The sequence below is a fragment of the Zalophus californianus genome, chromosome 2 (genome assembly GCF_009762305.2).
Source record: "Zalophus californianus isolate mZalCal1 chromosome 2, mZalCal1.pri.v2, whole genome shotgun sequence".
In the NCBI taxonomy this organism is placed as follows: domain Eukaryota; kingdom Metazoa; phylum Chordata; class Mammalia; order Carnivora; family Otariidae; genus Zalophus; species Zalophus californianus.
The window spans coordinates 61,434,643-61,445,991 of record NC_045596.1 but is presented as its reverse complement, the minus strand read 5'-3'; the positions used below and the strand labels follow the sequence as shown (position 1 = coordinate 61,445,991).

At 40.0% G+C, this 11,349-nt stretch overlaps 1 pseudogene; it reads right to left on the bottom strand.

The window, feature by feature from the left end:
- Nucleotides 1-9,375: 9,375 nt before the first annotated feature.
- Nucleotides 9,376-9,967, bottom strand: LOC113925546 (annotated as a pseudogene).
- Between the last annotated feature and the right edge of the window lie 1,382 nt (nucleotides 9,968-11,349).

The window sequence follows — 11,349 nt, the reverse complement described above, 5'->3', positions numbered from 1 at the left end:
GATGTACTGTTCCATAATTGATTGTTTGCGTATAACACCCAGTGCTCCATGCAGTATGTGCCCTCTTTAATACCCATCACCAGGCTAACCCATCCCCCCACCCCCTCCCCTCTAGAACCCTCAGTTTGTTTCTCAGAATCCATAGTCTCTCATGGTTCGTCTCCCCCTCCGATTCCCACCCCCCATTCTTCCCTTCCTGCTATCTTCTTCTTCTTCTTCTTTTTTTTAAACATATAATGTATTATTTGTTTCATAGGTACAGGTCTGTGATTCAACAGTCTTACACAATTCACAGCACTCACCATAGCACATACCCTCCCCAATGTCTATCACCCAGCCACCCCATCCCTCCCACCCCCCACCACTCCAGCAACCCTCAGTTTGTTTCCTGAGATTAAGAATTCCTCATATCAGTGAGGTCATATGATACATATCTTTCTCTGATTGACTTATTTCGCTCAGCACAATACCCTCCAGTTCCATCCACGTCGTTGCAAATGGCAAGATCTCATTCCTTTTGGTGGTTGCATAATATTCCATTGTGTATATATACCACTTCTTCTTTATCCATTCATCTGTCGATGGACATCTTGGCTCTTTCCATAGTTTGGCTATTGTGGACATTGCTGCTGTAAACATCAGGGTTCACGTACCCCTTCGGATCCCTTCATTTTTATCTTTGGGGTAAATACCCAGTAGTGCAATTGCTGGATCGTATGGTAGCTCTATTTTCAACTTTTTGAGGAGCCTCCATACTGTTTTCCAGAGTGGCTGCACCGGCTTGCATTCCCACCAACAGTGTAGGAGGGTTCCCCTTTCTCCGCATCCCCGCCAACATCTGTCGTTTCCTGACTTGTTAATTTTAGCCATTCTGACTGGTGTGAGGTGGTAGCTTATTGAGGTTTTGATTTGGAGTTCCCTGATGCCGACCGACGTTGAGCACTTTTCCATGTGTCAGCCATTTGGATGTCTTCTTTGAAAAAATATCTGTTCATGTCTTCTGCTCATTTCTTGATCGGATCATTTGTTCTTTGGGTGTTGAGTTTAATAAGTTCTTTATAGATTTTGGATACTAGCCCTTTATCTGATATGTCATTTGCAAATATCTTCTCCCATTCTGTCAGTTGTCTTTTGGTTTTGTTGACTGTTTCTTTTGCTGTGCAAAAGCTTTTTATCTTGATGAAGTCCCAATGTTCATTTTTGCCCTTGCTTCCCTTGCCTTTGGTGATGTTTCTAGGAAGAAGTCGCTGCAGCTGAGGTCAAAGAGGTTGCTGCCTGTGTTCTCCTTTACGATTTTGATGGACTCCTGTCTCACATTTAGGTCTTTCAGCCATTTGGAGTCTATTTTTGTGTGTGGTGTAAGGAAATGGTCCAGTTTCATTCTTCTGAATTTGACTGTCCAATTTTCCCAACAGCATTTGTTGAAGAGACTGTCTTTTTTCCATTGGACATTCTTTCCTGTTTTGTCGAAGATTAGTTGACCATAGAGTTGAGGGTCCATTTCTGGGCTCTCTGTTCTGTTCCATTGATCTATGTGTCTGTTTTTGTGACAGTACCATGCTGTCTTGGTGATCATAGCTTTGTAATAGAGTTTGAAGTCCGGAATTCTGATGCCACCGGCTTTGCTTTGCTTTTTCAACATCCCTCTGGCTATTCGGGGTCTTTTCTGGTTGCATACAAATTTTAGGATTATTTGTTCCATTTCTTTGAAAAAAGTGGATGGTATTTTGATAGGGATTGCATTGAATGTGTCGATTGCTCTAGGTAGCATTGACATCTTCACAATATTTGTTCTTACAATCCATGATCATGGAACGTTTTTCTATTTCTTTGTGTCTTCCTCAGTTTCCTTCATGAGTATTTTATAGTTTTCTGAGTACAGATTCTTTGCCTCTTTGGTTAGATTTATTCCTAGGTATCTTATGGTTTTGGGTGCAATTGTAAATGGGATGGACTCCTTAATTTCTCTTTCTTCTGTCTTGGTGGTGGTGTATAGGAATGCCACTGATTTCTGTGCATTGATTTTATATCCTGCCACTTTACTGAAGTCCTGTATGAGTTCTAGCAGTTTTGGGGTGGAGTCTTTGGGTTTTCCACATAAAGTATCATATCATCTGCAAAGTGTGAGAGTTTGACTACTTCTTTGCTGATTTGGATGCCTTTTATTTCTTTTTGTTGTCTGATTGCTGTGGCTAGGACTTCTAATACTATGTTGAATAGCATTGGTGAGAGTGGACATCCCTGCCATGTTCCTGACCTCAGGGGGAAAGCTCTCAGTTTTTCCCCATTGAGAATGGTATTCGCTGTGGGTTTTTCATAGATGGCTTTTATGATGTTGAGGTATGTACCCTCTATCCCTATACTTTGAAGAGTTTTGATCAAGAAATGATGCTGTACTTTGTACAAATGCTTTTTCTGCATCTATTGAGAGGATCATATGGTTCTTGTTCTTTCTTTTATTAATGTATTGTATCACATTGATTTGCGGATGTTGAACCAACCTTGCAGCCCAGGAATAAATCCCACTTGGTTGTGGTGAATAATCCTTTTAAGGTACTGTTGGATCCTATTGGCTAGTATTTTGGTGAGAATTTTTGCATCCATGTTCATCAAGGATATTGGTCTATGATTCTCCTTTTTGATGGGGTCTTTGTCTGGTTTGGGGATCAAGGTAATGGTGGCCTCATAAAACGAGTTTGGAAGTTTTCCTTCCGTTTCTATTTTTTGGAACAGTTTCAGAAGAATAGGTATTAATTCTTCTTGAAATGTTTGGTAGAATTCCGCTGGGAAGCCATCTGGCCCTGGGCTTTTTTTGTTGGGAGATTTTTGATGACTGCTTCAATTTCCTTAGTGGTTATGGGTCTGTTCAGGTTTTCTCTTTCTTCCTGGTTCGGTTTTGGTAGTTGATACATACCTAGGAATGCATCCATTTCTTCCAGATTATCTAATTTGCTGCCATAGAGTTGCTCATGATATGTTCTTATAATTGTTTGTATTTTTTTTTATTTTTTTTGGCGTTGGTTGTGATCTCTCCTCTTTCATTCATTATTTTATTTATTTGGGTCATTTTTCTTTTTGATAAGTCTGGCCAGGGGTTTATCAATCTTGTTAATTCTTTCAAAGAACCAGCTCCTAGTTTTGTTGATCTGTTCTGTTCTTTTGGTTTCTATTTCATTGATTTCTGCTCTGATCTTTATGATTTCTCTTCTCCTGCTGGGTTTAGGCTTTATTTGCTCTTCTTTCTCCAGCTCATTTAGGTGTAGGGTTAGGTTGTGTATTTGAGACCTTTCTTGTTTCTTGAGAAAGGCTTGTATTGCTATATACTTCCCTCTTAGGACTGCCTTTGCTGCATCCCAAAGATTTTGGACAGTTGTGTTTCCATTTTCATTTGTTTCCATGAATTTTTTAAATTCTTCTTTGATTTCCTGGTTGACCCATTCATTCTTTAGTAGGATGCTATTTAGCCTCCATGTATTTGAGTTCTTTCCAACTTTCCTCTTGTGATTGAGTTCTAGTTTCAAAGCACTGTGGTCCGAAAATATACAGGGAATGATCCCAATCTTTTGGTACCGGTTGAGACCTGATTTGTGACCTAGGATGTGATCTATTCTGGAGAATGTTCCATGGGCACTAGAGAAGAATGTGTACTCTGTTGCTTTGGGATGAAATGTTCTGAATATATCTGTGAAGTCCATTTGGTCCAGTGTGTCATTTAAAGTCTTCATTTCCTTTTGATCTTTTGCGTAGATGATCTGTCCATTTCAGTGAGAGGGGTGTTAAAGTCCCCCACTATTATTGTTGATGTGTTTCTTTGCTTTTGTTATTAATTGGCTTATATACTTGGCTGCTCCCATGTTAGGGGCATAGGTATTTACAATTGTTAGATCTTCTTGTTGGATAGACCCTTTTAAGTATGATATAGTGTCCTTCCTCATCTCTTATTACAGTCTTTGGTTTAAAATCTAATTTGTCTGATATAAGGATTGCCACCCCAGCTTTCTTTTGGTGTCCATTAGCATGGTAAATGGTTTTCCACCCCCTCACTTTCAATCTGGGGGTGTCTTTGGGTCTAAAATGAGTCTCTTGCAGACAGCATATCAATGGGTCTTGTTTTTTTTATGCAATCTGATACCCTGTGTCTTTTGATTGGGGCATTCAGCCCATTTACGTTCAGGGTAACTATTGGAACATATGAATTTAGTGCCATTGTATTGCCTGTAAGGTGACTGTTACTGTATATTGTCTGTGTTCCTTTCTGGTCTATGTTACTTTTAGGCTCTCTCTTTGCTTAGAGGACCCCTTTCAATATTTCTTGTAGGGCTCGTTTCGTGTTTGCAAATTCCTTTAGTTTTTGTTTGTCCTAGAAGCTTTTTATCTCTTCTTCCATTTTCAGTGACAGCCTAGCTGCATATAGTATTCTTGGATGTATATTTTTCTCCTTTAGTGCTCTGAATGTATCATGCCAGTCCTTTCTGGCCTGCCGGGTCTCTGTGGATAGGTCTGCTGCCAATCTAATGTTTCTACCATTGTAGGGTACAGATCTCTTCTCCCGAGCTGCTTTCAGGATTTTCTCTTTGTCTCTGAAACTCTTAAGTTTTACTATTAGATGTCAGAGTGTTGACCTATTTTTATTGATTTTGAGGGGGGGTTTTCTGTGCCTCCTGGATTTTGATGCCTGTTTCCTTCCCCAAATTAGGGAAGTTCTCTGCTATAATTTGCTCCAATATACCTTCTGCCCCTCTCTCTCTTTCTTCTTCTTCTGGGATCCCAGTTATTCCAATATTGTTTCATCTTACGGTATCACTTCTCTCTCGAATTCTGCCCTCATGATCCAGTAGTTGTTTATCTTTCTTTTTCTCAGCTTATTTTCCATCATTTGGTCTTCTATATCACTAATTCTCTCTTCTGCCTCATTTATCCTAGCAGTTAGAGCCTCCATTTTTGATTGCACCTCATTAATAGCCTTTTTGATTTCGACTTGGTTAGATTTTAGTTCTTTTATTTCTCCAGAAAGGGTTTCTCTAATATCTTCCATGCTTTTTTTAAGCCCAGCTAGTATCTTTAAAATCATCATTCTGAACTCTAGTTCCAACATCTTACTAATGTCCGTTTTGATTAGGTCCCTGGCAGTCAGTACTGCCTCTTGTTCTTTTTTTTTTTTTTTTTTGAGGTGATTTTTGCCATTTTGTCATTTTGTCCAGAGGAGAATAGATGAATGAGAGAACAAAATGCTAACAGGGTAACAATGTCCCCCAGAAAATATACACTAAACATATCAGAAGAGACCTGAAACCGGGGGAAAAGAAAGGGAAAGAGAAAAGAGAAAAGAAAAAGATAAAAACAAATAAAAACAAAAAATAAAACAGAATATGATCAAATATGATCAGGCTGGTGTATAGATCAGGGCCACACACTAGATTTTGGGCGTATTTTGTTCTGTTAGAAAAAACTGCCTCCCAAAATTTTGAAGAAAGAAAAACTTATATATGTATAAAAATAAGGGTTAATACGATGCATGATGGAATATGACTGTAAAGATAAAAATTATAAAAGATTTTATAAAAGGAATTGATAAGTTGGTTGAAGAAAGAAAGAGGATTTAAAAAAAAGGAGAGAATGTGATCAGGCAGGAGACTAGAACAAAGCCATAGTTTTTAGGGTATATTTTGGTCTGTTAGAAGAAACTGTATCCCCAAATTTTAAAGAAAGAACAACATATATATATATATATATATACCAAAAATAAGGTTAACTACAATGAAGGGATAGAATATGACTCTAAAAATGAAAAATAAAAAAGATTTTTTTAAAAAAGGGGATTGATAACATGTTGGTTGAAAAAGGGAAAAAGAAAAATTAAAAAAAAAAAAAGAAAGTTAAAAAAATTAACTTTGAAAGACTAAAGAATCATGGGAAAAAAGCCATGAATTCTGTGTGCAGTATTCCCCTAGTGCTGGTGTTCTGCCGTTCTCGTTGATCGGTAAACTTGGTCTTGGCTGGCTGTTCTTGCTGATCTTCTGGGGGAGGGACCTGTTGCCGTGGTTCTGAAATGTCTTTGCCGGAGGCGGAATTGCTTCGCCCTTGTGGGTCCGGGCTAAGGAATCTGCTCGGGTTTGCTCTCGGGAGCTTTTGTTCCCTGCAAGCTTTCCGTACAGCTTTGGAGGAGGAGAGGGAAAATGGCGGTTTCCCAATTTGCGACCCGGAGGAGCCGAGGACTCGGGCCCCACTCCTCAGGGCGCCCCCAGAGAAAAGCAGTCAGTCACTCCCGTCTCCCTGGTCTCCGGCCACACTCCGTGCTCACCCGGCCTGTGACCGAGCATTTCTATCTCTGGCACCCGACTCGGTGTGGAGTCTCCAAACCCAGCAGATCCCTGCGGTGCGCTTCCGCGCGGCTCCTCCCGGGGGAGGAAGGGGAGTCTCCCCGGATCTGCCGGTTGTTGGGTCCCTGCTGGAGGAGCAGTGGCCCGATTGCACCGTGGATCATGGTTTATAGCAACCCTGAGCTGAGAGCCCGCTCCTCTGCTCTGTCTCTGCAGCCGGCTTCCCCGCTCCGATACCTGGGAGCTCTGCCGCACTCAGGCGCCCCCGGTCTTTCTGTGACCCCGAGGGTCCTGAGACCACACTGCCCCAGCGAGGGTTCCACCCCCCACTTAGCCACTGGAGCTATGTCCCTCAGCGGAGCCAACTTCTAAACGTTCTGATTTTATGCTCCCTGCTCTGTCACTTGTCGGTAACGGCTGATGGAGGCCCCCTCCCGTGCCGTCAGTCTTCCCGCATATCACCTCGATTCACTTCTCTGCACGCACGTCCTACCTTCCAGAAAGTGGTCGCTTTTCTGTTCAGAGAGTTGCTGCTATTCTTTTCTTTGATCTCCTGTTGAGTTCGTAGGTGTTCAGAATGGTTTGATCCCTATCCAGCTGAATTCCTGGGACCAGAGGAAATTTAGGTCTCCTACTCCTCTGCCATCTTGCTCCTCCCCCCCAATTTTGTTGCCTTTCACTTTTGTTAATTTCTTCAATTGCTTTTTTATTTTGTTGATTTCCACTTTTGCCCTTATTATTTCCTTACTTCTCCTTACTTGCTCTTTCTTTAGTTTTTTATTTTTTAAAAGATTTTATTTGTCAGAGAGAGAGAGCACAAGCAGGGGAAGTGGCAGGTGGAGGCAGAGGGAGAAGCAGGCTCCCCACTGAGCAAGGAGCCCGGTGTGGGACTCCATCCCAGGACCCTGGGATCATGACCTGAGCCAAAGGCAGACACTTAACTGACTGAGCCACCCAGGCATCCCTCTTTAGCTTTTTAAAGTGGAAAGCTAAGTATTGATTTCAGAGCATTCTTTTCTAAGCATTTAAAGGTATAAATTTCCTTCTATTCACTTTTTTCAGTAATCACACAATTTCTGATGTTTCATTATCAGTTTAAAATATTTTCCAATTTTACTTATGATTTGTATTTTGACCCAGGTATGTTATAGAAAAGTGTTTTTTAGTTTCCAAATATTTGGGGTTTTCCTAAGTGTCTTACTGTTATTAATTTCTAGCTTAATACCATGGTCAAAGAACATAATCTATGGCTTTAATCCTTTTTATTGAGATTTATTTTATGGCCATTCATATAGTCTACCTTGATGTACATATTATACATAACAAAAATGGTATTCTCTATTGTTGGCTGTAATGTTCTATAAATATCATTTAGGTCCAGGTGATTGATAGTGTTTAAATTATGTTCTTACTGAGATTTGTTTGGTCTAGTTTTTCTGTTTATTGATGAGGGAGAGATGTTACAATTGTGGATTTACATTCTCTCTTCAATTTGTCCATTTTTGCTTGTGTATTTTTTGAATTCTTTTAATAAGCACATAGGTATTTATGATTGTTATATCTTTCTGAAGAATTGACACTTCTGTCATTATGAAATATCCCCCTTTATCTGTGGTAATACTTTTAATTTCAAAGTCTATTTCATCTGATATTAATATAGCCATTCCAGTTTTATGACTAGTGTTTGCTTGATTTATCTTCTCTCATCTATTGACTTTCAATCTGTTGGTTTCTTTATATAAATGTGTCTTGCAGAAAACATACACTTGGATCTTGATTTTCCTGATTTTTTTGACAATTTCCACTTTTAAATTGGAGTGTTTAGGCCATTAAAATATAATTATTCATAAGTTTGAGTTAAAGGGACAGTATTGTTCTTTCTTTGCCTCTATTTTTTTCTCTTTACTGCCTTATTTTGGATTGAATATTTTTTAAAATTTCATTTTAATTTATGAATTGCCTATGTAGGTATAGCTTTTTGCACTTTTTTTTTTTCAGAGAGAGAGAGCATGTGCATGCAGTGGGGGGGGGGGGGGGCGAGGGAGAAGGGGAGAGAGAGAATCCCAAGCAGGCTTCATGCCCAACCCCATGCAGGGCTCTGTCTCAGAACCCTGAGATCATGACCTGAGCGGAAACCAAGAGTTGGACTCTTACCTGACTGAGCCACCCAGGTGCCTAGCTTTTTGCATTTTTAACCTGACAGTTTAGGGATTATAATTATAGGTCTTGATGCTTTATAATTTATTAAATTCTTTATTTTTTTTCCTGTTCTTCAAATTGGATAATATCTGTTGATCTGTTTTCTCAAGTTCACGGATGCTTTCCTTTATCACTTCTGTTTTGCTTGTAAATCCATTCAGTGTATTTTTCATTTCAGATATTGTATATTTTAGTTTTGTAATTTGTTTTTTTTATAGTTTTGATTTATCTGGAGATTTCCTGTCTCTTTGTTCATTATGAGCCTTCAATAATGAGCATTTTCCTTTATCTCCCTGTGTATAGTTACAGTAGCCGGTTTAAAATCTTTTTGTGCTAATTCTAGCCTGTGGGTCATCTCAGGGTTGCTCTTTGCTGATTATCTTTTTTCTTGAGATTGGATCACAAATTGCTGCTTGTTCCTACATCAAGTAATTTTGGATTTTCACTTGGATGACGTGAATAGTATATCTTGGAAACTGTTTCTGTTACATATTCCTCCAAAGAGTTTTGCTATTTTTGTTCTGACACACAATGTGGTTGGAATAAAATTTAAGAAAACAGATCTCTATACGAAGACATCAAAGTAAATGATTTACTTAAAGTCCACATCTGAATTACAGAACTACAAAAGTGGAAATTTCATCTTCAGTTATTACTAATAGAGCACCCTAAGTCGACTGGCTTAAAAATAAATTTAGTCTTTCACAAAAGAAATAGTCCAAAGGTGGAATAGCTATAAGGCTGGTTGGTTCAATGGCTCAGTAACATTATTCAGGTACCAGGTTTTTTTTTTTTTTTTTTTTGAGGGTTAGACAATTTATCGAGCACTTCCCCTCCTGCCCTTGCAGTCTCTAGGTCACTTTCCCCCCCTGTGGCTTTTGTGTGCTAGCCCCAGGAAGATGGCTAGGGGCAGGGGCATGGCGTACCCACTCCAGGAGGCTCACAAGGTGGCTGTAGCTGTCTTCATACTGTGTGCACACAGCTGGGGGGTTCAGCTCCTCGTATAGTGCCTTCACCCAGGCCACCTTCTCGGCCTCCTTTTGGCCGTAATTCTCCAGAAGGATCTGGCGCTCTTCTGGAGAGGCCCACCGTAGACCCTGAACCACCAGGCAGCTGCATTTGTTGTCCTGGATGTCAGTGCCAATCTTGCCTGTCACACTGGGCTTCCCAAAGAGATCAAGGTGATCATCCTGAATCTGAAAGAACTGCCTCATCTCCAGCAGGATCTTCTTGGCATTGGCATGTTCTTTCTCCTTGTCATTGCCTGCCATATACATGACGGCAGCTACAGGAAGATAGAACAAGTAGAGAGCTGTATTGGACTTGACAATGGATTTGTACTTCTTTTCAGTGAATCTGGCAAAATGCACATTGCCCCGGGGGGCTTGGATGAGGTCCAGGGTCTGTCCAATCTCAGTCTGATAGGACCTCTGTAGGAAAAGCTCAAGAAGAGCAGGATTTCATCGAGCACTTCCCCGAGATTGTCAAGGTGCTGACCAAGGATGGCATGGGCCACCCAGAGACAGGAAATGCAATTGCTCGAGGAGGTCTTGGAGTACGATGTTATTGAAGGCAAATACCAGCAGACTTTGACAGTGCTGATAGCATTTCAGGAGCTGGGGAGCCAAGGAAGCAGGATGCTGATAGCCTCTGGTGGGCCCTGACTATGGGCTGGTGTGTGGAGCTGCTTCAGGCTTGCTTCCTGGTGTCAGATGACATCATGGATTCATCTCTTACCCGACGGGGCCAGATCTGCTGGCATCAGAAGCCAGATTTGGATGCCATCAATGATGCTTTGCTTCTGGAAGCATGTATCTGCCACCTGCTGAAGCTCTAGTGCTGGGAGCTGCCCTATTACCTGAGCTTAAGTAAAAATTCATTTTTGAAAGACATAACCAGGCATCACATCCAGACAAGGGGATGTTCAACAAAAGATAAGAGTCCATTTCACCCTACATGGTTTCTTGAATCTTTGAAGAAACCTTTTCCAGAAAAAAAACCTGTCAAATACCTCCTTTGTTTATTTGTCTAGAATTGGGTCCTATGACTTCTCTAAACCAGTTGTTAGCAATCAGAAAAGGATGATCATTAATGATAGTAAATAATCAGTATTTAATCCCTGTCCTGTGATGAGAAATTGATATCCAAATTGCCAGCACACTGTAAGGAGGTAGTGAGTAGGACAGTCACTTAACATCTGCCACAAACCCATACTGTATTCTTAATTCATTCAGTAATGAGGAGTAGAACAGAATGTTTAAAAACACTATCATATCAAATAAAAATGGTAAGATAATTCCTAAGTTACACGGTGTTTGTGCTCTATACACTTACCCTTATGTAGGCATCCAAATAGAATAATAGATGAAAAAATTAAATAAAAGTGGAAATATTTTAAGTACATTTTTTAACTGTGTAGAGTGCAATGAGTACTACTGTTTCTCGCTACTGGAGACTTCTGGCATTAACAACTTAAAATTATGCAGAATTTTCTATTTTATGCATAGATTTCCAATTTTTTTGCTGACTCAAATACAGTTGAAAATGTTATTTAAAAAAACACTGGCTTCTTTTAATTTTTATTTTAATTCCAGTGTAGTTAACATAGTGTGATATTAGTTTCAGGTGTACAGTATAGTGATTGAACAATTCTATGCATTACTCAGTGCTCATCATGATGAGTGTACTCTTAATCCCCTTCACCTACTTCACCCAGCCCCCGCTCTGGTAACCATCACTTTTTTCTCTATAGTTAAGAGTGTTTTTTGGTTTGTCTCTTTTTTTTCCCCTTTGTTCATTTATTTTGCTTCTTAAATTCATCATATGAGTG